This window comes from Indicator indicator, chromosome 11, assembly GCF_027791375.1.
Source record: "Indicator indicator isolate 239-I01 chromosome 11, UM_Iind_1.1, whole genome shotgun sequence".
Classification (NCBI taxonomy): Eukaryota; Metazoa; Chordata; class Aves; order Piciformes; family Indicatoridae; genus Indicator; species Indicator indicator.
In genome coordinates, this window is record NC_072020.1 from 20,435,164 (window position 1) to 20,462,063 (window position 26,900).

Consider the following 26,900-nt stretch of genomic DNA (forward strand, 5'->3'; position numbering starts at 1 on the left):
ATTTCCCCATCTCTCATATTGAGAGTTAAAGTGGATTTCTAATTTTTATTCCACTCATTACTAAACAGGAACACTGAGGTCACAGCAAATAAAGCAGTATGAGTTAATGAGAACAGCTTTAGCAAAAAGAGGAGGTGTTTCTCAAAGTACATCAAGTGCTTCACATATATTAAGAAACCCCAGCTGAATCGATTTAATAATGTTGGGATTTACACAATTATTACAGAGTCTTCATTATTCACCCAGCCTGCACATACCCCAGCACAAATGAACATCTCAGTCTGGTGGTATTAACATTGCCATTTTCTAACCCATTCCCAGGCCATCTGCTACATGCTGATCATTCACTGCTTTAACATTTAACAGTTACCCAACTGCAACTTAGCAGATTTGTGTACTTTTGAAAACAGCTGGTTTAATAACTGCTTCAGAGCTTTTGGATAAAGAAATTATTTTGTAGTGCTTTAAAATAGACTTTAAAAAAATATAAAAAAAAATCAGTGCCTCTGAGAAAAGATTACAACAGTTGCTTCCACAAATTTATGAATTTGCAACTCTTCGTTTTATTTCTTGTCACATAAGGAAAAATGTTTGATTATTTACAGAACAATAAATCAAAAAATCTCTTTCAGCATTCCTGTTTCATTTTCTGACCTCCCTCAACTATGGAAGAAATCTTTATATGCTGGGGTAATAGAACTTAATATATCAATCTGTCTGAAGGGCTCCAGCTTGGAGCTTGTCATATAAAATTACAGACATGTAGCTTAAAATACAAAATTATAGCCTAATACAAACAACTACATTAAATTAATAGTGAGCTTTGAAAAAAAGTAGAGCTATAACTCTGACTTTCCAAACTTGATGAGACTGTGAAAACAATGCTCGTTCTTCCACTGCTTTTGATGTCACATTTTATAAAAAAAAAATATATATGAGTTATGACTGACTGGACTCTTTATTTTATATTCTGTATATTGTAAATTGTCATCATTTTAGGAGCTTATTTAATAAGATAGTTTCAATCACAAGGGTAAAAAGCCTTTATCAATCACCTGAAGCAATTTAAATATATATATACACACACATGTATATACAAGTTGTTGATAAGATTCTAAATACTTTTCAGATGCTGATTAGCCTTGCTTCATAAACATACAGATAGTTGTTGGTGGATGCTGGCATTGACATTTATGTTAGAAACTAGAATAGAAGCAGTTAAAAGGAGAAACTTAGTATTAATGTGTGACAAAAGCGGCAATTTGTGAAGGTTGTTTCTTTTTTTCAAAGCACCTCTTCTTTTACACAGCCATCAATCAAAGTAACAGCATCCTTTAGATTGTTTGGATTCTCCAGCACAAATTAATTAATCTGTCCAGTACTTCCTATCTCACTGTTTCAATCAACCAACAAATCAAGCCAATCAAGACTTCAATTCTTTGCTGATTAGCCAATAAACCATGACAGCAGACTTGTGACAGTACTTATGGGATTCTCACAGGAGCCTATTTATAGCAGGTAGCAAATGTCATGATCAGTCCTCACAGAAACAAATCTGTGCACTTATTATCATTTTTAAAACTTGCATCTTATTAGCAACGAATGAAAATGTGGAACAGCATAAAAACAAATTTGAGAAATATGTTATCTGACACAGAACAGAACATAAAAAAAAACATCTCAGAAATCATGGAAAATGAAAGTGCATGGCGGTATGTAATAACAACTTTCAACTCCTGACACTGGAAGAAGAGCGGTTAGAAGTGTAAAACTGAGAGGTGCAGCAATCTGCACAGGCAGGGATGACCAGCAGGTAGGCTACACTGCAGAAATGTCCTGTCAAAATGTCCTGTCAAAAGCAGTGACATACAGTTACTCCAAGAACTTTCCTATTGCACTCCGGTTTTGGGGTGCTGATGGAGTCGTAGTAACCCCTGATAATAGGGTCCCATTGGGTAACAAATATATGAACCTCATCGCACCATGGAGTTCCAGAAATGTAGAGAGCAGAGAACCTCAGAGGTCCTTATTACAGTGTTGTAGAATTTCCAGCATTACAGAGCCTCAGAGTGTCCTCAACAGAAGAAGTCCCAGAAGCCCTTAACAGACGAAGTAGCTAACAGAAGTCCCTAAAAATCCCTAATTGAATATCTATTGCCTGAAGTATCTGATTTTTATATAATTTCTTATCTCTCCCTTAACTAATGAAATCCGGTCCCAATGCCCCAACGAAAGGTGCCAGCATGTCTGGCTCGTGCAGAATGTTGTTCTTGGCTCACATACAAAACCAATTTTGCAGCTTGAGGTTGGCCAGCTAGAAAGTGTTTCACAATCCCATGCACTCTGCACATGTCCCATCAAGACAGTGGCTGCAACACTTTCCCTATCATGTTGGAAAAGTTGTATACTCTAGCTGCATTAGGAAGGCTGAGATCAGGAAGGTCTCCAGCAACCTGTGACAGATTAGGAGGCATATAGCCCAACTGCCAGATCATTCTAATCTTACAGCAAACTCTTTCCAAGAAAAAGCCATGGGAACAGTTCACTACAGATTCTCCCACCATAAGGCAACAAGGAGTGAAACTACATAAGGTTTATCCCTTCTCTCAAGCCTACAGTTTACCATCAGACTTCACACCCAATGCTGATATAATACAATGTCTCTGGATTTATCACATATCTTTTTACCTCACAGGAGCAAAGTCACCATTCTGGTTAAAAAGCAGTAGTGATATCTTCTGTCTCAGGGCAAAAAGAGAATTAGAAATAAAATGAATGTGGTGCAAATAAGGCCAGTTTCTTTTAGAGAAACATCCTAAGCAGTATGGGTAAATTAATCTGTACCACTTGACCTTGGGACTGAGGTTTTTCTCTTGGCCCCTTTATTTAACTGTTTAAGGATGTCCTTCACCTAAAAACTCTTATCTGGGTCTTAGAAATACACATAGACTTTAAGTCTCTCTTATTTTCCATTTAAGGTTGATGTTATCATTTTTTCTATATCCCAGTCTGAATATGTGGTGGAAAACTGAAGTAGTACAACTTTCTATATTTTCCAACTTGAGTCTGAAAGCTGACTTTTCTCACCTGCAAAAGTCTACTTTAACATATTGCTTTTCTGTGGAAGAATAGGAATTCAAAAAGTTGGATTATTGAACATGAATCCAACTTAGATCTGTGCCCATCATCAGCAAGAACATTACATCAGATTGGTATTGCATGACATCTTCGCAGTTTTTGTAAAGCAGAATAAAATTTTGCTGTTGAAGATCAAAAGGTTCTTCTCAGAAGTTTTTGTAAAGGTCTTGTTCAAGTCACAATTAACCTAGCACCAAAACTCAGAGGTAGCAAGATCAGTCATGAAGACAATAAAGATCTAATTCTCTCTTAATACAATTCCTACTAATGTCAACAGATGTAATTTGAAAAGAGATGTCTGGGCAACCTTAAAAAAACCCAAAATTCCAAAAGTCAATATGCAGCTATTCTGTGACAAAATCACTATGGCTAATAGAAACAGGAACCATCCTGTTTTTGAAGTGTTAAGGAAATCAAGTTACATGCAGTGTGCTATTATTATGAGCATAAAATTACACTGTAATTAAATTCCTAAGTAAAATTTTAATATTTTAAATGACTTAAAAACAACAGCAAAACAGCAAAGTATGAATGAGTAATATTTGTTTTCACATATTTTCTCTTTCATGATTACAGTTCTGAAAATAATATGCAAAGCATTATTAAAATACCTCTTTCATTTCCACATTTCTCCAACACAATTAATATAATTAAATGCATTAGATGAAAAGTGGGTTGATGATGAAGCACCAGTTCTGAGTAAGAAATTACAGAGAAACTAGTCTACAAGTTAAGCATAGCTGATTTTAGAATGATTTAAGTTCAGCTTTTCACCCATAACCTGGTAAGATTTGTAACTGTCAGACAACTTAATATTTACATAAATATAAATGAACAGAGAGCTACGTGTCCTGATATCTGAATATTTCTCTCTTAGCCTGTTATTTTTCTGCTCAGCATGCAATGGCACACCTGTTAATGTGTTATCAGACTCTGTTTGAACTATTCACTGAGGAACGTGACTGAAATCTTCCAGCTTATAGCTGGTGAAATTATCGCTGTAACTTTTTGTTGTTGTTGTTGAGTTTTTTGTGTTTGGTATTTTTTCTGCTGTGTTTCAATGTAAGCAGTACATGTTGTGTTGTATGTAGCAAAGAGTATGTGCAGCATTGCTGCAGGTAATGAAATTTTAGGCCAAGTTCTCATCTGATGGATTGGGTGGATTCTCCTTGAGAAAAGGAAAAATCTTTATAAACTCACAGGTGCAATAAACAGAAGACTTTTTTTTTTTTTTTTAATTGGGCACTGAATTGTGACTTCATGTGAATTCATCCCTCAAAGGCTACTCTTCAGACTATCATTCATCACCATCATTGCTCTTTTTATTTTTTTCTTTTACTTTGCAATTAATTTCATCCCCATAGTTTTGTACTGATGAAAAATGAACACCAGCCATCTTTTGAATGCATAAAACTCAGCATAATCTGCTTATTCATTTCAATCACTGTTTCATTTCTGTATCTCCTTTGACCCAAAAATACACTCCAAATATTCAGCAGAAGAATTCTAACATAGACTGGCACGTTCTTTCATTACAAAGAATATACAAAGTGTCGAAGCAGCAGATATCAGCTAGAGGAGACAATTTCATTTCTTACATCTCAGTGCTTCTTCCTGATGGCCATCAGCCCTGAAACACTTTCTGCAGTCTTTTCTGAGATTAACTGCTTATCCTCTCTCCATCCAACACTTTTTGTCTTTTTGTTCATATTCTCTACCCTTCTCTTGTTTTGTTTGTGGTTTTGGTTTTGTTTGTTGGTTTGTTGTTTGTTTGGGGGTTTTTTTGTCCCAAATTGGGAGAATCTTTTGAAGGTATTTTTTCAGAATAATATTTCTAGTGACTATAAGTTTCTGTTTATATCCTCAGCCACTCAGTATATAAGCAACATATCGAGTCCGTACTCTTAAGAATATTGTGATGAAAACTGCTTGGGCAAAAAAAAGTTGTTTGCTTGGTTACCCAGCAACAGCACAGCACTTGCAGACCTTCTGAAAGTACTGATTTTACACTGATATTTCAGTGAATGATCTGGCTTTAAAAAAAACAGGTGAAATAGTCAATGACTATATCTTTGAAGTTTGCTTTGTGCGGTAACAACATTTTCATAAATACTTTCAAGTGTAAAGTCTTCCCTTGGTTAGATATCAGAGACAGGGTGTGAAAGATGGAAGAAAGGATGAAATTTAGCTGATTTTCCTTGATGATGTAGTAAATTCTAATAATGGGTATCATTGTTTCTGTTTTGGAATATCCATCTTCCTATTTAAAGATTACTGATTGCATGGCTTATGAATTAGCAATAGTTCCCATTAAAAAAGGCTGTAATGCAATAAACACAGCTAAATGTAAAATGTATATATTTTAGTGTTTGCCTAAGGCTGAAGAATGGCTTGAACAGCTTCTACCCTGATTTGACTGTTCTCTCCATTCTAAACACTGTTAGCCTAGTTCTTTAAACAGCTTGTTTCTGCTAAATTCTGTTCATTATTGTAATGCTTTAACCACATCATAAAATTATATATATTAAAAAAAAATCTTGTGATTGAGTTTATATATAAATATTTATGTATTTCATGCAAAATATCAAGAATCTTGAGAAACAGTTCCTAGGCATGATAATATTTCTATGACAAAATATAAACACTATCTAGTAAACAGAGATACAATCATTTAAATACACATTTTTATATCCCTTTCTAAGTGTTTTGAGGTATAATCACCACTGAGCTCTGCTAGCCATTGTTGCATGCACAATCCCTGCTAATTATCTCCAAACAGAAGCAAGCCTTGTGTTTTCTGGGTCACATTAATATGTCTCTACTGAATCATAATATACTCATTTTTGCCACTCTTCTTCCTACAGATTTCTCTTCCTTTCTCCTTTTGCTCCTGGTTTGATGTAATCTTTTTATTTAACTGTATAGATCTAAGCAGTTAGAAATGTTACTTGTAGTTTATATATACAAATATGAGCATACACACACACACACATAAAAGTGCTGTCCAGTTTTCACAGAGGCTGTTACCATTTATTAGTTGATTTTACAGTCAGATTTACAGCTGATTAAATGATATTTTTGTCCAGTAATTCTTTTTAAACTGCTGTCAATGATGTTTGCATATTGTTTCATTGTTCCATCTTTGTTTCTTAGTTTCTCTCCCACCTTTTTGCACATGAAATCCTGTTTTCTTAATATCGTATCAGTGTCATAGTTAGCAGTATTTGGAACTTTCCAGCTTTAAGATCTGGGGAATTGTTCTCCTCTTTTTCATATTGTTCTAATGCCATCCTTTCAAACTAAAAAAGCAACCACAACCAACCAACCAACCAAAAAAAAGCAACAAAACAAAACAATTAAAAAAAATACACAAAAAAACCACCTCAAAACACCAACCAAACTCTGCCATACTGATAATCTACAAACAAGAAAATATTACAAAATAATGAAGAGAAAGTCTTTTCAGGTTTCATAGCAAAGCTTTGGATTGTGACGCATTTTGTCAAGTTCCATTGTTCGTGTCATGTCTCATATCTCTTCTAGCATCAGATGCTGTAGGCTGAAGCAAGCTGGTGTGTGGAACATCAAAATGCACTGTAGTGCATGTCATCCAAGAAATCTTTGACAACTTTTTTATCAAAAAAGCATATGATTCATTGAAAAAAACTCTAAAAATACAGGAAAAATAAAATTTCTTCACTTTACTAAAGACCTAGGTCAGATTTAAAAATGTATATATGGTCCTGGATTTATTCTGGTGAATGAATTGGTCATAAAACATATATGCTGCTAATAGCTTTGATTTTAGATGCCACCTCAGGGATACATACAGAGACTTCCTTTGTATCTTTTCCTATTTAACAGTACATAAGGCATGCTTCTTGCAGTGTATGTCTTAATTTGGCTCTGGGAATTTCTATGTAGAGACAAAAGGTCCTGATTTCAGATAAGCTGCACAACACTTAGGCTTTTAAATGTGAAAAGAAGATGAAAGGTATTTAAAGTGTGGTTTCAGAATTCCCATTAGAAATAGGATCTGAGAAGGAGAATCTGCTGGAAATAATTCTAATTGCTTCTTCTGATCTCTACTTGGAGAACTAACAACACTGACAGATGAACTCTGGTGAGTCCTATTAAAAACAATATCACCCTAGCTTCTTGCTTTGTTTCTCTGCTTGAGGTTTCTATTTCCATGGCAAAGCTGTCAGAAGGGAACACCTGCCTACACATCAGTAGGTGTCTTGGCTGAATTACATGTCTTGGCTTAAAAATGCAATTAAACTGGGTTTGCCTTAAGATGCCAGAGCCTGCACAGAAGCACATGCACTATGGGAACACCCTCTCTGGCTAATTCTTCTGTGGAAGGGCTAAAATGTAGGAAGTGGCTGTTATAAATTGCCATAAGAATTTTTTACGTGTCCCAAATCCTGCAGTCTGAATACTGGAGAACAAAAATTTCTGCATCTTCCTGTGTTAGCTTCCTGTGTTAACTACGCGATTAAATCTCAGATAGAAAATTTCCTTATGATGATATCTGGAAAACAAGTCTCATGTAATTTATTGTTTTTCATTTTCCACACCTTGCCTCTAAGTTTATGCAAAAGTTTGGGTCCTGTCTCAAGCAGAAAAGAAATTCACTGGGGCAGTCTTAAAAGAGTTTTGTTCATAAGCCTCATTTAGTATGTTTATGTGTATAATTGTTCCAAAATGTTGTGGAAAGCTGGCTTTAAATTATTTAGCTAAGTCTAACCACACCACAAGTTTTTGTGACATATTTTAAATCAAGTGAAGATTGGGTTTGCCTCACAAACTGAAGAATTGGAAAGACAAAGTTTTAGAACTACTGAAGAATATTTGAAGAGTCTCTTTTTCAGAACTGATAACTTTTTTTTCTGTGAAAAGCCTTTAGTTAAGAAAGTCTATACACTGTGCACATAACATAATAAAGCCATATTAAATTTCTTTATTATTAGTTCACATCCTGCATAGGAAGAGGGGTCATGAGAATTAACTGCATTACATAGCCATAATGTCACCAAACAAGTCCCAGATCCATAGCATGTAAATTCTAATTTTAAACTGAGATGAGAGAGAGAGAAACATTTTCAAGAATACAATGCCAGGGTCTAGGCTGCAAAATTAGCATGCGTAGTAGAGTACGAAAAATCATCTGTTATCGAGGTTTTAATTAATTTCACAAAAAGAAAGACAGTTGAGATGTCAAGGGAAGCACCAAAAAGCATTAGGGAAGTTCACAAAGAGTTTCTTCCCCAAACCAGTTTTACAGAGAAAGAATTAGATCGAAAGAATAGATAGAATCTGTAGGGACAGATTTTGGTGGTTCAGATCAAGAATCTAAGTAACAGTTTTGAGTACCAGCAGTGTTTCTTAAACTGTTTGAATGGGTTTGAGTATGAAGATTTCTTTTTGTTTCTTGTTTGTGGGGAATATCATGATTTGGCCTAGAATATTATTTAAATTTCTGTCTTAACAGAAATTCTGACAAGGTTGTTTTCCTTACAGTTGCTGATGCTGCATTATTCCACCTTATCGTTGTTAAAGGTTATGCTGTTTGAAAGTATGCCTGAACTTCTTGTAGTTTATTTGCAATTAATGAGAATTTTTCTCCATGTACCTAAATATCATCAAACCACTAAGAATAGGACTTTTTTTATCTTCTTTTCCTCTGGCCTGAAAATTAGAGAGGAAAAAAGTTAACCAATGTTTAAAGAGGAACCTGAATTTTCAGCCATCTTCAACATTAAAACTCCAGGTCATCTTCCTCACCATTTGCAGCTGTGAAGTGGGGATAAAACTCATCAATTACAAGTCACCTCTATTGGTTAACTCAGACCACAAACAATTTCCTGTTGGTCAGTCAAGAAAGACTGGAGATTTATTACATGCAATTATTTCTTATGTGAGATAGTGTCTTCTTTCAGACAATTATACATGCAGAAAATTTTCCTTGTCATTAGCTTCAGAATGGTGCTGTTGAAATGTGAAACAAATAGGTATGTTTATACTGTTAACAACATAGTTTTCAAGGTATCATAGGGAATGTGTGTTTGGTATGCTGAATGAAAATGATTTTTCAGTCGTGTGGTGGTGTTGAAAAAGGTTGAAAAAGCTTTTTCAGACTTCAACAGTGAAGCCATTAGTAAGTGCCTTTCAGGCTTCCATTATTAAATCATATTTGCAATGACATGAAGCACTAGGATAAGGGGCAATGGTTTGAAACCAGAGAAGGATAGATTTAGATTAGGTATTAGGAAGAAGTTCTTTACTATGATGGAACACGGGGATGAGTTGCCTACGAAGGTGGTGAAGCCTGACCTGGTGGGGCTCTCAGCAGCGAGATCTGGTTGGGCATGCCCCCGCTTGCTGCAGGGGGTTGGGCTAGATCTCTGCAGATTCCTTCCAACCCAACACATTCTATGATTCTCTCAAAATCTCAGGAGAAGGAAAAAACAAACAAACAAACATCAACAACAACAAAACCCAAGAGTGTCATATATATGGGCACATACATTTAGAGAAACTTTCTGCTTAATTTTCAAGGTCAGTTTTATGTCTGTTTCTTCTAACTGATAAGCCCTTCAATCCTTTAGTTTTCTCCCCATTCCTTCCTTTGCTTTTGCCATTTACTACCTTTTCACTTTGGGAATACACTTACCATCCCTTAAAAATACTGTGTGAGCTTATGGGGATTAGAATCATTCAACAAAAACACTATCTGTTCACTTTGAGTTGATTTCTAAAGGAATAATGTGCTATTTTTCCAAAATTGAATGGACTTCTGCCTCCTAAAATTTACACTAACTTTGTTTCCCTAATTGGAGAAAGACTATAGAAGAACCATGAAACCCTTTAGAAAGAAAAAAGAAGAGTTTGGGTTTTTTGTTTTTTTTTTATGAATAAAGCCAAACTCTAGGAAATCTCTTTTTTGTTGTTTATTTATTTAGTTTTCTCTTTTCAAAGCCTGTGACACTATCTTGAATTAATTTTTCAATAAACAATAATGTCAAAACTGCTGTAGTTTCCAAGAAGTCACACATATTTATGATTATGATTTATTGTCAAAAAGTGAGAAGATATTTTCATAAAAGTTGAAGCTTTTCATTTCAGCTGTTTCTAAACTATATGTATATATTTTTACTCCAATGACATTTCCTTTGGAAATCTTTTCTTTTCAAAGAAAGTGTAACAATAGAGGGGAAAAAAATATCATATGGGCAAAGATAATTACATTTAAAGAAAAAAAAAAAAAAACAACCTTTCATTTTAAACATCAGATTGAAAAATCAAGTGTTCACATTATTAATAGCTGTGTACTGCATTTCTCGTGTATCTGTGTGTGGAGATGTGTGGTGACTTCTGCAAAGGTCAGGAGACACATTTCTTTCCACCTTTTACCCCAGTCTGCAGCATTTGATGCTTGGCTGGAGGCATTCACTAAGACTTTTGCCTTCCTCTTAAACATCAGCTATTAGTTACTGCCAGAGGCAAGATGCTTTCTTATCTCTTATGGCAAATTGTAGGTTCTTTTTCTTTTCTCACAGGCAATCAGATCTGTTTGAACAGATATATAGTCCTTGAAATGAGATGCCTTTCACAAAACATTTTTTTCTGTCATAAAAAAGATCTAATAAATAATATGTCAACATTTAGAAATCTATTTCCTTCTCTGACTGATAATCTTTTTAAAAGAAAACCTACCCAAAATTTGGGGGACAAGGAGAAACCAGTACTGTTGGTTTCAGGGTCAAAATATCACAGCTTTAGGCACCATTCTGCTGGCTTGTTTGTAGCAAGGGGAAGCAAGTTTTCTAAATGGGTAAAATTGCCTCTGGGAAAGGCAGGGGATCTGCTGAAGGCAGAGCAGAGGGGACGTGTTTGAATTTACCAGCCTGGTAGGCAACAACTTGCTTTGTCAAGCAACTACTACTCTGTAGCAGCACAACTACTCTCAGAGGACTCTTACGAGTCTTAAAACTCTGCAGTGCTCAGAGTCAAGATCTTTTCTCAGTAGCAGAATCTCAGCTCTTTCTGGGCATAGCGTTCAGTAGGACATGTGAACAGCAGGAAATTTAAGAGGCTCTCTCTTCTGTGGCAAAGCTTTAAGTAGCAGCTGAGAGAAATGGTCTTTGTTGAATCAAAGCAACCTCTGAATTTTACTTAACAGTTAATGACAAAAATAAATAAATTGGTGGGGGAAGAATAAAAAAGATTGAAAGGCTTACCAGTTAGAAGAAACAGAATTATAAAGCTGTCCTTGAAAATTAAACAGAAAGATTCTCTAAATGTGAGTGCCCAGATATATGATTCTATGAGGTTTTTTTTCCTTTTTCTGAGATTTTGAGAGAATGGTTTAATAATGTGTAAACCTGAAAGCCACTTAAGAATGGCTTTAGAGTAGAAGCCACTTAATTTTTTTTCAGCAGTAGATGAAAATACTCTGTATCTAAACAATGCAGGTACCCTAACTACAGTGTTCATCCATAGTACAGAAGGACAGCTGAGCTACTTCCTGTGCAGGAAGAAAAAAAATCAATCCATTTTTTGACATGAATTCAAATATCTTCTTCCCACAGCGTCCTCCTGGAAAAGCTGGCTGCCCGTGGCTTGGATGCATGCACCGTTTGTTGGGTTAAAACTGGCTGGTCTAGTCAATATGGTGGTGTTAGGTCATAGGCTGGACTTGATGATCTCAGAGATCTATTCCAGACTCAATAATTCTGTCATTCTGTGATTTCCTTCCCCTTCTCACTAAGGACAGACAGCTCTCCAGCATGATGGTGGTGAACGGGGTAGTATGGTATACCTGGATGACAACAGCAATAGGTTAATTTTGTTTCAGAGTATGGATCTTATGCCTTTTTTTTTTTTTTTCTGTCAATGATCACATCTTTTTAGTTACTAGATTGTGCCCAGTGTTTTTGACACAAGGTTGGAGAGACTGGACTTTCTGTCCTTTAGATGCCTGCTGAAATGTTTTTGCAATATTATTTGTTCCTTACCCTTGACTGACAACAAAGCCATATTAAAAAACATGCCCTTTGGAAAGGGGAAAGACTTCCTGAGTATACATCATCAGAAAAAAGCAGTTATGAACACTGTGACAGTTGCCCTCTGCACGCATGGACTCCTAAGTTCTGCTTATCATTGATATAGTGCCTCATTCACTGGCTCTGCTGGAATATAAATAAGATCTCTAGGGTTGAAAGAAAAGGTTAATATGCAATGCATAAACAATATCAGAATCTCAGCTTACAGAAAATAACCAGTTATGCTAGTTGGGTGGAACACAAATTGAATTTCTGAGAAAATGTCTGTTGTTCGATGACAGAGAAGCTGATTAGTCGAGAATAAAAAGGGTTAAATCATGGTGCAAGGACTGCAAACACTGCTGATGACAACAAATACTATGAGCAAAAGATGCCAAGATATAGTGCCTAAAAGGAAGATGAAAGTCATAAAAAAACTACTTAAAAGATAACAATTAAATGCATTAAAGGTTTTCTTTTAATGTTCTAATAATTTGCTTGGAGCATGTAAAGAAAAATTTAGTGATATTTAAAGAAAAAAGCTTTTCTCAATGGCTTTTTCTTACTCAAATGCTCGAAGTTCAGAGTGAGCTTCTAAACTTTGCTGCTGTTATTGCTAAAAATGGGGTAACTTTAGAATTCCTCCAGCTCTTACATGCTTTTGGGAACGGAAGCTAAACATTCAAGATTAAATTTATTTTATCTGCTATAAATAGTGAGGGAAACATAGGAAGAGAAGAAGCTTGCTGCAAGGAAACCTTTTTATGAATTAGAATCTGGGTCGAAATAACATACTGTCTTCTCCAAAAAAACCCTACCAGTTACTTCATCATTGTAGTTCCATAAATCAAAGCTCTAGAAGAATCCCAGAAGACTCTAGCAGTCTGGTAAAATCCTTGAGTCTTGATCAGCAGTTACACTTACAGAGTCTCAGCTTTCTTATGACGTTCATGTTCTTCCATTCATTTCTCCAAACATTTGGTAAGTACTTTATGAAGAAAAAATCATTTGTTTCCTATTGCACAGATGAAAATAAAATCCAACCATTCCAATCTAAAAAGCTTGACTGAAAAAATATTCAAGCATCTATATATTCATCATTTCAACATTTTTAGTGCCTCCTTTTTCACCTTTTAGGCCCCAGAGAAGAATTCGAAGCATAGAGCTGAGCGTGCAGCTTCACTGTACTATGTGGGGAGAGATCTTAGAACTATCCAGAAGAAGAAACTAAGGATGAGTGGCAAGAAATACAGTGATATAACTGAAATCACTCCCATGATGTAGTTGAGGATGCCCCTGCTTTCTGCAGAGGGAGTTGGACTATAGATGACCTTCGGATGTTCCTTTCCACCCAGACTATGCTATGATTCTATGATCCTATGATTCTATGATTCTGTGATTCTGTGATTCTATGATTCATTTCTGAAAGTCTCCTGAAGGACATCCTGATTTTAAGTCATGTAGTAATAGAATGACAATATTTTTTATCCAGCTGTAGAAGATAACGATGCTTGGTGTCTACTTGATGCTTTAGAGTATGTGAGTTACAATGGGAAAGGAAGGAAAAAAAAACCCATGATCATACATATTTTACCTGGTAATCACAGTCAGGACTCTTAACTTTTACAACAGTTCTTGAGGGTAAATAAATGGATGAGTGGACTTTTATGACTAATTAAATTAGACAGTGGGCAACTAGATGTAGAGACCAGCGTTATCAAGGAACCATCTTAGAAAGATATAAACCCAGGAACTTCCTTATTTTGTCCTTTCCTGTGGAATGAGTCTTACACACTTTGTTGAACAGTGACCCAGTTTTTACAAATGCGGTAGAGAAGTACCTCATGGGAAAAGACATCACAGCCCAGGATCCCTTGGGCTGGCAAAGTCCCTTATACTGCATATTTCAGACTCAGAGCACTCTTTGTATCATCAGAGCAGTTTCATACAGAGCTAAATTTTTATATATTTTTTAAGAAAATAATTTTGGTGGTAGTATTAGCAGTGCTGTAAACCAGAATGCTGCTTTCTTCCCAGAAATATTTCTTAAAAGGTCTTGCCCAAATCAAAGTAACAAAGCACAGTACACATGGAAATGCATTTTGGCTGTTGATTTGCCATTAGTTTCTAAATATTTTCTTTAAATGATTTTTCTTGTTCACTGTGTCTTCATGGTTTTCTGTAAAGGAACAACAGCAATATTTTCCTCAACACTGAGTACTGGTTTTCATCAAGATCTGCAGCTTCTCTTTACAGAGACAAGAAAACTCATTTGAAATGAGTAAGGTGAACAACAATCATAGAACAGCTTTTATTCATAGAATAAAATTGCTAACTTGATTTTGTGGGTAACATTTTTCATTGGCTACCAATATTTCTAACATTGTAGTCTGTTTTTGTCTTGTCCCATCTGAGGCAAAACTGGGAAGTATGGATTGCTCCCTTTACAATTACTCCTCCTACACTGGGAGTGTAAATTGCTCCCTTTACAAAATCCAGACAAATGACTTCCACCTTGAATTTACATGCATGTGCATTAAGCACCAGGAAAGTGACTATTCTGTGTAGAGGAAATCAATGTGTTGGAGCTGCTTTGGTAGCATAAATTCAGTTTCACTAGAAGGAGGCTTATGTTGTAGTCTAAGATTATTGACAAACATTTTGATAAAGAGTCATGAAAACAGCAGAGGTGTGAACAAGTCTTTCTTACACCTTCATGATATAAAGTCCTTCTCCACAGAGCTGCTTTCCAGCAGGTCAGCTGCTAACCTGTACTAGTGTATGGGGTTATTCCTCCCCAGGTGCAGGACTCTACACTTGCCCTTTTTGAATGTCGTTAGGTTCCCTTTTACCCAACTCTCCAGCCTGGCCAGGCCTTGCTGAGTGGCAGCACAGCCTTCTGGTGTGGTAGCCACTCCTTCCAGTTTTTTATCATATCACTGTGAAGAATCATTTCAGATGCTTGTCTGGAGTTTTTCTCTGGCCATTACACTTCTATCCTTCACTGCAGCCTCTGAGCACCAGAATTCCTGCGGCTGGTGGTGTGCTTCTAGGGTTGTCTCCAATACCTTCCACAGCTGAAGCTACCTTATACCAAGAGCAAGACTGGCAACCATTTATGGAAACCAGAGCAAATATTTTGATCTAACAGTTGTGCCAAGTGATCTTTACATTATGGAAGTAAGGTTCCAAGCTTTGTAAAATCATGGGCTGTCTTTCACAGGCAAAATTCCCAGACCTGAAGTTCTAAAATCACAGAAGTGTTACTGTGAGAGTGCACTCAAAATTACGTTTCAGGAACACCTTGATAGCTATTATGTGAGGACTCTACAAGCAACCTAATTGAAGAACGAGAGACAGACTCTGTCCAGATAAATGCTGGGAGTGCTCCTGCTGTAATTATGAATTGAATTTCTCTGTTAACAGATGTTCTTGTTCACAGTCTGTCTGACTGTGGGTAATAGAAGAGATTAACATTTGCCAGCCAGTGACCTTGTGTTTTATATGGCTTTCCACGATTTACCAGCTTCAGCTGGTTACAGCAACAGCAGTACTAAATAGGCTAAACATGAACACTGGAAGAGCATTTTCAGAGATGCAAGCTACAACCATTAGAGTTTAATTAATGGAAGAGCTACGTTAAAAGCTAGAGTCTTTTTGTTTCCTTTTTCCTCCCCCTCTCTCCCCCCCCCCCACTATAGGTTACTTAGATACAGCCAATTTATTTTCAGTTTCTGAAACGATTCCTGATTTCATGACAAAGTTTTCCTGAGTTTAAATTTCTTACAAGGTTGTTAACAAAGTTATTATCAAGGTTGTTAACCTGACTGGCAAATAATTTGAGACTAGTCAACAGAAGAATTGAATGAAATTCCTTTTTTGAAGCTTATTTCAAGTCTGATTCCTATTGGCGTTTTGCTTTTAAAAGAGTAAAAAAGAAAAGATAAGATGGTAATTATTTTGATTTTGTTCAGAAAAAAGGTAATGATTTTTTTTCCCTCCTCTATTATCAATCTAAATATTTTTAAGATGCACAACATTACAGTTCTTAACCTTATAAAAAGTAAGTGTGGCTAATGGGTGATAGGGAACTGTCATGGATTGAGTTGAATCCACTGCTAAACCATTACAGGAACAGTGCACCATTTGAAGGACTAAAGATTGAGCTTGGTGAAAGGAAGTAAGAAGAGCTATCTGGACTATTTGGAGGATGATAACCCCTAGGGGATAGGCTGCTTTTTTGTGTTTACCCAGAACTAAGTAGGTAGAAAAAAATATTTTATCTCATAAAATGTTGTGGCTGGAAAGGGACTTCAAAGATAATCTAGCTCCAATCCCTCCCCTTCCCCAGCCACGGGCAGGGACACCTTCCACTAGACCAGGTTGCTCAAGGCCCTGATCAACTTGACTTTGAACACCTCCAGGAAGGAGGCATCCACAGCCTTCCTGGGCAACCTGTTGCTGCCTTTTCATTGCCTACATTACAACTCTCTTTTCATGTCTTACTAAAGATACGTTGGAATTCTGTGCAGATGAACATCTTGGGCTGCTTTTCAATACACCCAAATATTACAGTACTGTGTATGTATTATTTGATTAAAAAAAAAAAAAAAAAAGAAAAAAGGAAAAGATTTCTTAAGGAAAGTAAAGATTTTCCTTGAAGGAAGTGCACTTTAAGATGAAATTACAAGGGAAATAAGACCAATTCAAAATTTGAATTAATATTTTAGTTTAAACTGGCAGGAAAGTTACTTTAAATCTTAGGATGTTCACACCAGTTCATTTTGTTATACATGCTTCAGATGGCTTGTTTAGCCTGCTGGAGGACCAACTGGCCCTTACAGAAAAGCCTACAACCTGAATATAAATGTGTTGGCAAAACATAAGCCTCACACTTGCTGGTTTCAGTCAAACCCCAGTGATTCCCATTTGGATACTGAATATACATTGATTCTTTCTCAGAAACAAGAAGTTCTCTAACACCAGAAATCTGCCAGCAGTCTGGCTCATGTAATCCTCTTTATCTACATGGAAATTCTTTTTTTGTATGCATTAGTGGATGAAATACTTAGTAGCATTGACCCAAAGCAAATTATAGTTGTTACTAACATGGAGGAAAGATATATTCACTCAAACTTCATTAAAGTTTCCAATTCTATCCTGAAGGAAAATATTAAACGTAGCTTGAGTCAATTAAATAGATCACTGGTATGACATGATTTTAATATTTAACAGAATCTCAAATGTCTCAGGAAGAAAGAGACTCAATGCATGTTTAGAAAAGTTTCAGGATCAAGTCTCAGATTTATTAGTCACCCTTCAATACCTTGAGACCAATTCAATTTGTCAGAGCTGGATGTCACCACCATTTTCCTCAGAATTCTGGGTTTTAAATCAAGGCCAACATAGTGTCTGATCCAGGAGTGAAAAGGAATTGATAGTAATGGTGGAAGGACTATGCCTCAAAGGGATTTAAATCTTTTGAATAATCCATTCAGATTTCCCTCCCCCTAGAGGTGTAAAAGAGGATGGCTGCTGCTATGTTGAACAAAGTATCAATGAAATCGCATGCACAGCAAGAGTGATACACATAGCAGAAAGGGAATATCAGGTTGGAGAGGGCCTCAAGGATCATCTGGTCCAACCTTTTGGTCAGAAACATAGTTTAGACAAGATTGCCCAGCACTCTGTCCTTCTGAACATTAAAGTATCCAATGTGGGGGACTCCACTGCTTCCCTTGGAGATCATTCCAATGGCTGACTCTTAGTGGTGAAAATTTCCCTCATGAGACCATTTGGAATCTCCCAAATTACCTCTGCCCATTACCTCTCATCTCTTCTGTGTGACTCCTTATAAAGACAATCTGCTTCTTTATTGTAACCACCCTTTAAATACTGGAGCATGATGGTGAGGTCTCATCTAAGGCTTCTTTTCTCAAGGCTGAACAAATCCAGTTATCTCAGCCTTTCCTCATATGATAGGCCTCCCAGTCCTTTGATCATCTTTGTGGCCGTTCTCTGGACCATCTCCAGCCTGTCCACTTTTTTTTTGCATTTCAGGGACCTAAACACAGTGTCCAGGTGTAGCCTGACAAGTGCTGAGTAGAGTGGGATAATGACTTGATTATCTCTGTTGGTGATGCTCTTATTAATGCAACCCAGCATCTTATTGGCTTTCTTTGCCTCAGCAGCACACTGTTTACTCATCTTGAGCTACTTGTCCACTAGTACTCCCAGGTCTCTTTCCACAGAGCTGCTCTCTAATCAGGTAGTTCCTAGACTCTGATGCACTCCTGGATTATCTTTGCCCAGATGTAAGATGCAAAGCACTTGTCCTTGAAATTCATAAGGTTCTTATTGGCTTATTCTTCCAGCCTATCCAGCTTTTCCTGATGGGTAGTTGCCCCTTCCAAAGTGTGCACTTCCACACTCAGTTTAGTATCATGAATAGATTTTACACTCAGAGCACCCTGTGTGACCTTCTAATCTGTTTTATGGGACTTTGAGACATTTGTTCTCTGCCATGTTTTAGATTGCTTTTGTTGTGACACACACACGTTCATCTTTCAGGGTTGTACAAGTTCCCACTATAAGAGTTGTGTTTCACCTGCTTGTAGTTCTGAAAAATTTAACCAGCCAGGCTGAAATTTGTCAGGCCAAATGTGTGCCTTAGGCTGACATGTTTAATTTTAGTCAAAACCAGCTCAAGTCTTACAACTAAATAAAAAGGCTATTAGTTGCCCTTACATTTCAAAGTTCTAGCATGTTTTTAGCAAGCTCAAGCACTCCAAATCCCTGAAGCAGAATTTTGAAGTTCACTGGAGATGTGCCTTTTGCCGTTTTGTGAATATCTGTCTGAATCTGGCTAATATTGCAAATGTTCAAAACGGCATCAAGAGTAAATGTTCAGCAAAAATGTTTTATTAGGTGAAATTTTTCAGTTTTCTGTGTGGTGAGTATGTCCACCCCAAGGCTTCATGGAACTTTCTTCCAGCCCTGAGTTCTGCAGCTAGTGTCAGGTCTTGGTACCTGATCTAAAATGCACAGACAGTAAATTATGCCTCAGACATGCTTGGTGGCCTTCCTGTCTTGATCCAAGGCATGTAGGTCATCTGGAAAATGCGGCCTAATTTCAATAGAAAATTGACCTGATACTTTGGATCCATGGGAAATTACTCAGGAAGCAAATTTTTGTAAGATCCAGGGGAAGGTGGGGAAAACCATGAGCTACAGGCCTTCAGTCGACTCTGTGCCACTGCTTGTGACCCTCTGAGCTTTGTCATTCAGCAGGGTCTCAATCCACCTCACTGTCCACTCATCTGACACACACTTCCCAAGCTTCCCTGTGAAGGTGTTATGGGACACAATGCCAAAAGCCTTGCTGAGGCTGAGGTAGACAACATTCACTTCTCTGTTCTCATCTACCCAGCTAGAAAAAGTGGTTAGGATTCAGCCTGAAATACTGACATTTTTTTTATTCACTTCTCTATTTGCTCATTCAGTGAAGTTATCCAAAGTGCTCCATTTTGTGGTAGCAATAACTCTGATATTAAACTTTGCCATGACATTTGTGAAATATTAACAATAATGCAAAGGGCCAAAAATAAGAAAAAAAAGAATTTCAAATAAAATTATGTAGGTGTTGGGTTGGTTCTTTTTGCTGCTCATACTAGCAGTCGGGCAGTTGGAGTAGATGTATGTGTTTAATTATTCTCTTAAAAAAAAAAAAAATAGTTTCTGAAGACTAGATAGAACAGGGTTCTGGGCCATCTCATTTAAACTATATTCCAACCCTGAAAGGTTGGACTAGATGATCATTGAGGTCCCTTCCAACCTGGTATTCTATGAATCTACGAAAAAATTACATTAGTGATGCTAGTGATCTAAATCAAGAAATATTATTTAAAGGTACATCTACCTTGAGCTTGAGTAAAAATAACACTGCTAGCAATATATTATAGACTTATTATTCCACAGTTTGGTGGGGTTCCCCAAATGAGACAGTTAGATTTCTATTAAAGATGAAATGTTGTCTTGCAGGCAAATGCAAAAATCAATAAAGAGAAATAAAAATACTACTCATGTCAAAACAGAGATTTTTTTTATTATTGTTTTTTTTTTTTTTGGGGGGGGGGGTGTTTCTTTTAATTTTTATATTTACTTTTAATTTTTGAGGCTTAAGGATTAAATCCACCTTGGATCACACAAAACAATATAAATGAAAACCGTCCAGATCCTCCAAGGTTCGTAAATTGAAAGGCAGGAGTTATTCTGAAGGCTTCAGATTTCATTCCTGCTGTTTCCACACTTGATCTGGAATGCAAAAAGCAGATCATATACTTTCATAACTTCCTAGGCAATGCAGTGATGATTATGCTATTGAAATCTAAGTAGACTTAAAACTATCCTGAAGTACATAATTTCCTTGGAGTCAAGCAGACAGTGAGCAGAGTTCCTACATTTCAAAATGTATTCCTTCATAATTGATTTCTCTATAATGTGTGATTGAATCTATATTTATTGAATATAAAAGGACTACTGCATAAATACTAACAGCTGAAATGCCCTATCAAATTGAACAGAGCAGTGGTGATGTCTCAGACATTAAACACTGAATGGAGGCAGGCAGCAAAGGCAGTCAATGTTGTCAGTTTCCCAATGTGTTAAGAGCAGCATGAGATAACACTTAGAGCAACATAAGAGTGCTCCACAACATCGGGGGTGCTGATTGGCTGGTGATTTGTAAGGTTCAATTGCATAGCAATTTAAATGCATTTTGATTGTAGCACAACTTCAAAATTGCAAAGACTTTAAACACTGCTGATTATTCTGAATTATTAAATGAGCTGGAAGCAAATTACCTAGGAAGTCAAAATAAACCTTGATGATTTATGTTAGTGGTAACAAAACCATGTTGATATTAGTATGACTGAGAATTGAATAAGTATTTTGCCCCTGGGACTGAAATTCGTGAGAATGTGCAGAAGATGTAAAAGAAGTGTTCACAGTTCTTGGACTATGCAGATGTACATTATATATACATGTATGTACCTATATTATTTTCCTCTGTGGAAGGAAGATTAGGAGTCCTCACATTCTGGTTTCCTAACCTTGAGTAGCTTTTCTGTTTAATATATAATTCAATGTAAAATCTAATGCAGGAAATGTAGATGTGGACTGGAAAAAAGATTTTTCTTCTAGAAAAACACCTTTCCACAAAAAAAATTCTGGGCAGAGAAAGGAGATATTTTACATAATTTAAATTGCTTTGCTGCTATTTAAGTACCTCTGAAGTACTGTTTAGAAGTTCTTATATTTTTCCCACAAAGATTGCAGTAAGTGTCTATCACAGAGAAATTAAAGAAGAATTCAAATTACATTTTTTTTGTTTGTTTTTAATTATATGGAACATAGTAACTTTGCCACTGAAGTGTCAAAGCATCTCAAGAACTTCTGTCAGCCATAAAGTTAGCACAATAAAATCCTGGGTTCCACAAGACTCAAATTTGATTTCAAGTTATCTAGAATTTCCAGTGATATATACTGGGTCCAGAACAAGAAGTTTTATTAGTATTGATAGTGCTGTAGCACTTCTGTTATGTGTTTAACTCTCTTTGAAGTTCCATTAACCCAACAATACTAAAGTTTTAAGCTTAAATACAGTGTCAGTCACAGAATTTGGTTTCAGCAGATCCAGTCACAGATTCTGGTTTCAGCAAGTTCACCTGTGGCATTTTCTTAAAACAAACAAACAAACAAAACAAACAAACAAAACCTCAAAAACACGTTTTAGAGAAAATGTGCTCTCAGTCTTTGGCTCATATACAAGACAGTAGCTTGTGTCTTCAAAAATACGACAGATAGGTCTGATGTGAATAGAGCCAGTGTGGATGAACATCTCAATGGGAATGGTGTGAAACTGAAGTGCTTATTTGAAAACCAGTGATTCACAAAAGCTTCCTGAGATAGCCTTAGCCAGCTGATCCTTATTGGTTGTAAAGATGTCTAAGTACTTAGTTTTGTTTCTCAGTGTGTCCAGAACTCCTCCAACTAAGCAGTTCAGTGGTCTTCACTGACATCCCTTCATGCTGGTCAGAAGTCAGAAACATAACATTCATTGGTGCCCCCACGAACACTGAAAATGGTATCCCTCTTGGAATCAGTACACATCCAGATACCATCCATTGTAGGATGCACCCATGGCCTATTTTAGATAGCAGTTTCAAGCTCTTGTGGCATTTCAGTTTTTCCTGCTTTCTTGAGGAATGTACCAGAGCATGAGCCTGCTGATGGAGATGTGAAAGGTAGAGTGCACTATAATGTTGGGAAAGAAAACAGGAAATGCCATAGACATGACGCTTCAGGACATGGTGTAGTGGCCATGGTGGTATTAGGTTAACAGTTGGACTTGAGGACCTTAGAAGTCTTTTCCAACTGAAACAATTCTCTGATTCTATGATCCATACATGTGGAGTGTTGATTTAGATCTTTACCAAGAATGTGGGAGACCTCATCCTTTATTTTATCCCATGACCCTTGAGCAGTCAGAACAAATTGCAGCCTGTTACTCAGAAGACAATTGATGATGTTAATAGGGGATCTACTACTTCCTGTGAAAACTATATGCAACATTTCAGCTGCTCCTTATTTGTCTCCAGGTTGCTTGGAGTTGCAGCTCTAATTTGTCAGCTCTCTCCCTTCATCTAAAGGAAAAGCCCTGTTAAATTGTATTCCACATACTCTAAGTACCTAAATATAGGTAATACAGTGTTGTAATAGAGTGTTTAGCCTTAATACTCTAATGTCATTTCTTGATTTAACCCTGAAATGATAACACTTATCATTAGTCTTCCAGAACATAAGAAAAATGTAACATTTTATAAACTTTGAGTAGTCACTTTAGAATCAGTACTACTTTTATATGCAAGCATATGAATAATTTTGTAATACACAAATTCCTTTCTATGCCATTTCATTGATAGAAACACAATGGGTAACACATTATTCACTTTAATATTGTTTACCATAGCTTCTACTGAATCAACGTTAGACAACTTTATAGATGGAAATATTTACCTTTGTTTTCTTCTATAGGAGAGGATGATAATAACTGGGACAATATCAAAGGAAAAAAATAGATATACTTATTTTTCTATGTAGAACATACTTTATCTCCCAAACTAAATGTAGCATAAATGATGCAAAACTAAAAAAACAAATGAGTGAAATTCTGCATATGTGTTTGTACCATCTAGCACTTCAACACAAGTTTGTGCTAGGCAGAACTCTTCACATTTAGCTACTTAATGATTAAATGATGACATTGAAACCTGAGAATCTTTCCAACTTTAGTGAATATTTCTTCATGCAGCCTTGTTTGGTTTTTTTGTTTATTTGTTTGTTTTCTTTAAAACAGTGGGAATCTTTCCATTATTCACTGAGCTGTTATCAAATGTGTTTTACTAAAGGTACAAAAAGTGTGGAACTACTAATTTCAAAGAATGGAGAAGGTAATTTGCTTCATAATGTAAAGTAACATGCACATAGTAACTTACATGGTGCTTTTTAACTGTATAACAAAAGTGTTAAAAGTTTTAACAGTGGCTCTTATTATCTTACCTGGAGACAAACTTCATGGATTTTATTTCTTTTATGTTAAAACCCTACAGACTGAAGCTTCAGGTCACAGTTATATAACACTTAGATGTGTTGCAGGGTAAAATTTATTGATTTTGCAACTGAATTATTCAAATCACTCATTGGTAGGGGACTTATGCAGCCTTCAGAAAAAGCTGAAACTGATAAAAATTTCTAGAAGAAAAGTGTCAGGTATTCAACACTGAGTTGTTTAGTGAAATTATAATCTTGCATGCATGTGGAAAAATCAGTGGTGTCTTGAATATAAAGTAACAAATTATTGATAAACAGAAGACCTGATTCACAGCTTGGAACAAAGCTTACATCTGTTCAACAGCAACATTTAATTTGCAAAACACTGAAAAAAAAAATAACTCTGCAAGATCCTATGAAACATGGAAAATGATACTTAGAGAGAATGCAATCCATATCACCTATATCAAAATAAAAAAAAAAAAAAAACAACAAACCTTGGCTTACATGTTCTCTGAAATACTTAGCTTAATGATCTTTTCCCATATTGAGAATGCAGGTCTATTGTAATGCTCAAAAGTTTTCATGCATATGATAACTTTTCAGACAGTATTCAAAGCAGATAGGCACCTGAGTCCCAGTCCACTGAGATGAGAATTTACCCTTTGGCTTGGAGTACTTGGTTTCCATTGCAAATCTTCCTGTCTACCCATACAAAATTGAACAGTGCTAGAGTTGAAAGTCTTATGCCTGTGAAATAGGGAATTTGCAGACATGGATATTATGACTTCAAATATACTTAAGCTATTTAATAACAAAAATAGTCAGGACATATCTCCCAGTAACCACACTTTTGATGAAATTCAACTTTATATTGAAACTTCATGATTTAAACTCAACTGTTATTGTTTTGATCGGAGCTACAAGCTGTCATTAAAAGAGTTTGAGGCTAATGCCAAAGCACAGATAAAGAAAACCTCAGCTTCTGACAGTTTTGAGCAGAATTTCTTTGTTTTGTGCAGACTTTCCTTGTTTTGTTCAGATTACCTGTTTGCCACTGTTTCACCTTTCTTTTTACCCAAGTACCACCTGCTTTTTTTTCATCTCCTTTTCTCTTGCCCTGTGTTTTTCTACCATGTCCTTCCCTTCCCATTTGTGTGCAAACTTCTCACCCTTCATCATTAACATAACACCAAAATGTAATGAACAGATTTCACGCAGTCTGTTCTCAAGGTTTCATGTATTTGTGCTTGAATCCACTTTATTATTATTATCTTAAAAGAAATTACCTCTATCATGTTTTGATGGAAACAATGGAACTAAAAAATATTTTAGAATACTGTTGCAGCCTTGTCTCCAAACGAGTACCCACAGAACCTCCAACTGAGAATGTGTGGTTATAGAATCACAGAATGTTAGAGGTTGGAAGGGACGTCCAGAGATCGAGTCCAATCCCTCTGCCAAAAGCAGGATCAGTTAGGGTAGTCTGCACAGGAATGCATCCAAGCAGGTCTTAGAGAAGGTGACTCCACAACCCCCCTGGGCAGCTTCTTCGGGTGCTCCATCACTCTCACTGTAAAGAAGTTTCTCCTCTTGTTGAGAAAGGCTTCTGGATTACAGTGATTACTCTGAAGAACTGAAACCCAGCATGCTTTTCCATTAGGTCCTCATATTATTAGCGTATTACTTTAGGTGTCTTTCATAAGCTAGAAGGTACTGTTTACTCTCTTGAAGGACAAGATGCCTTGCAGAGGGATCTAGATAGGCTGAGAAATTCACTTATGATTAATGGGATGAAATGTAATGAGTTCAAATGCTAGATTCTGCACTTAGGACAGAGTAATCCTGGACACAAATATATACCAGAAGAGAGGCTGGAGAGCAGCCCTGCAGAAAGGGATCTGGGGTTGCTGGTTGGCGTCAGGCTCACTATGAAGCAACAGTATGTCCTGGTAACCAGGAGGGCTAATGGCTTCTTGGGTTGCATCAAACACAGTGCAATCCACAGTCTAGATACAACCTCAGCTATCGGGCTCAAACACAACGCACCAAAGAACTCTGAAATTGTAACACCTTCTTCCAATATCTGCACTGCCTGTTCTGTGTGACTTCTGAGAAGCAGCCAAGGTGCCATAAAATCCTGCAGAGGAACAGCAAGAGTGCTGAACTAGACTGACCATAAAATACAACTTGTTCTAAAAGGTCCTGTACAGAATCTCACTTCTAATTGCTGAACCTGAATTCTTGTGCATATCTCAGAATCTTAACTTCTGTTTCCCTGTTTTGCAAACCTCTGATTGATCATTCTTCTTGAGTTTCAAATCACCTTGCTTTGGAATTACATCTGTTTGATTAAATAACTGCACTTTACAAATTCAAAAAAGCTTGATTAGAAAATAACTTTTTCAGAAAGAGAAACTTCAAAGAATTTTGCATCACAAGAACAAACAAACCAAAATAAATGGAGACTTCCACTTCCTGCCATCCCCAAAGATCTAAAGGTTGCTCAGAAATTCAGAATATCTCCCCTAGGTCTTCTATCCCCAACAAAAATAGTCTCCTATTTCCTTTAACATGCTGCCTAGTGAAAAATAGTAAGTATTCCAACATAAAAGATTTTTTTATCATCCAAGTGGTGGTTCTGTAGCACAAATCAAGGCATTAGCAGCTACTGATTTTACATAGGAGATAGAACAGAAGTGCCTTGGGTAAAATCAAAAGGCAATCTGTACTGCTATAAAACTGTGAAGCTGAATTTCATTCAGCATACAGTTTAAACATGTTTTTCACAATAATTCTGTGTGTAATGTGCCAATTTTGCTTTGAGAGAATAAATTAAAATATACCTTTTATTATTAAATATCACAAAAAGTTTAAACTGATCACTTCTTTATTTTCTACATCCTTCTTTCCATACTGCACAGCTATTCTATTAAGGAAAGTATTTGCTTTGATACTAGTGATCTTTTCTATTATTTTGTAAGATCCTTTTTTGCGTCAGGTGTGAACATTGAATGCAACGCTTTGCTATGGCACTGGAGTTCTTCTGGTAGATCATGAGATAGGTTTAGGGACATCTATAGAAGTGGATGGGAAGGGAATGGA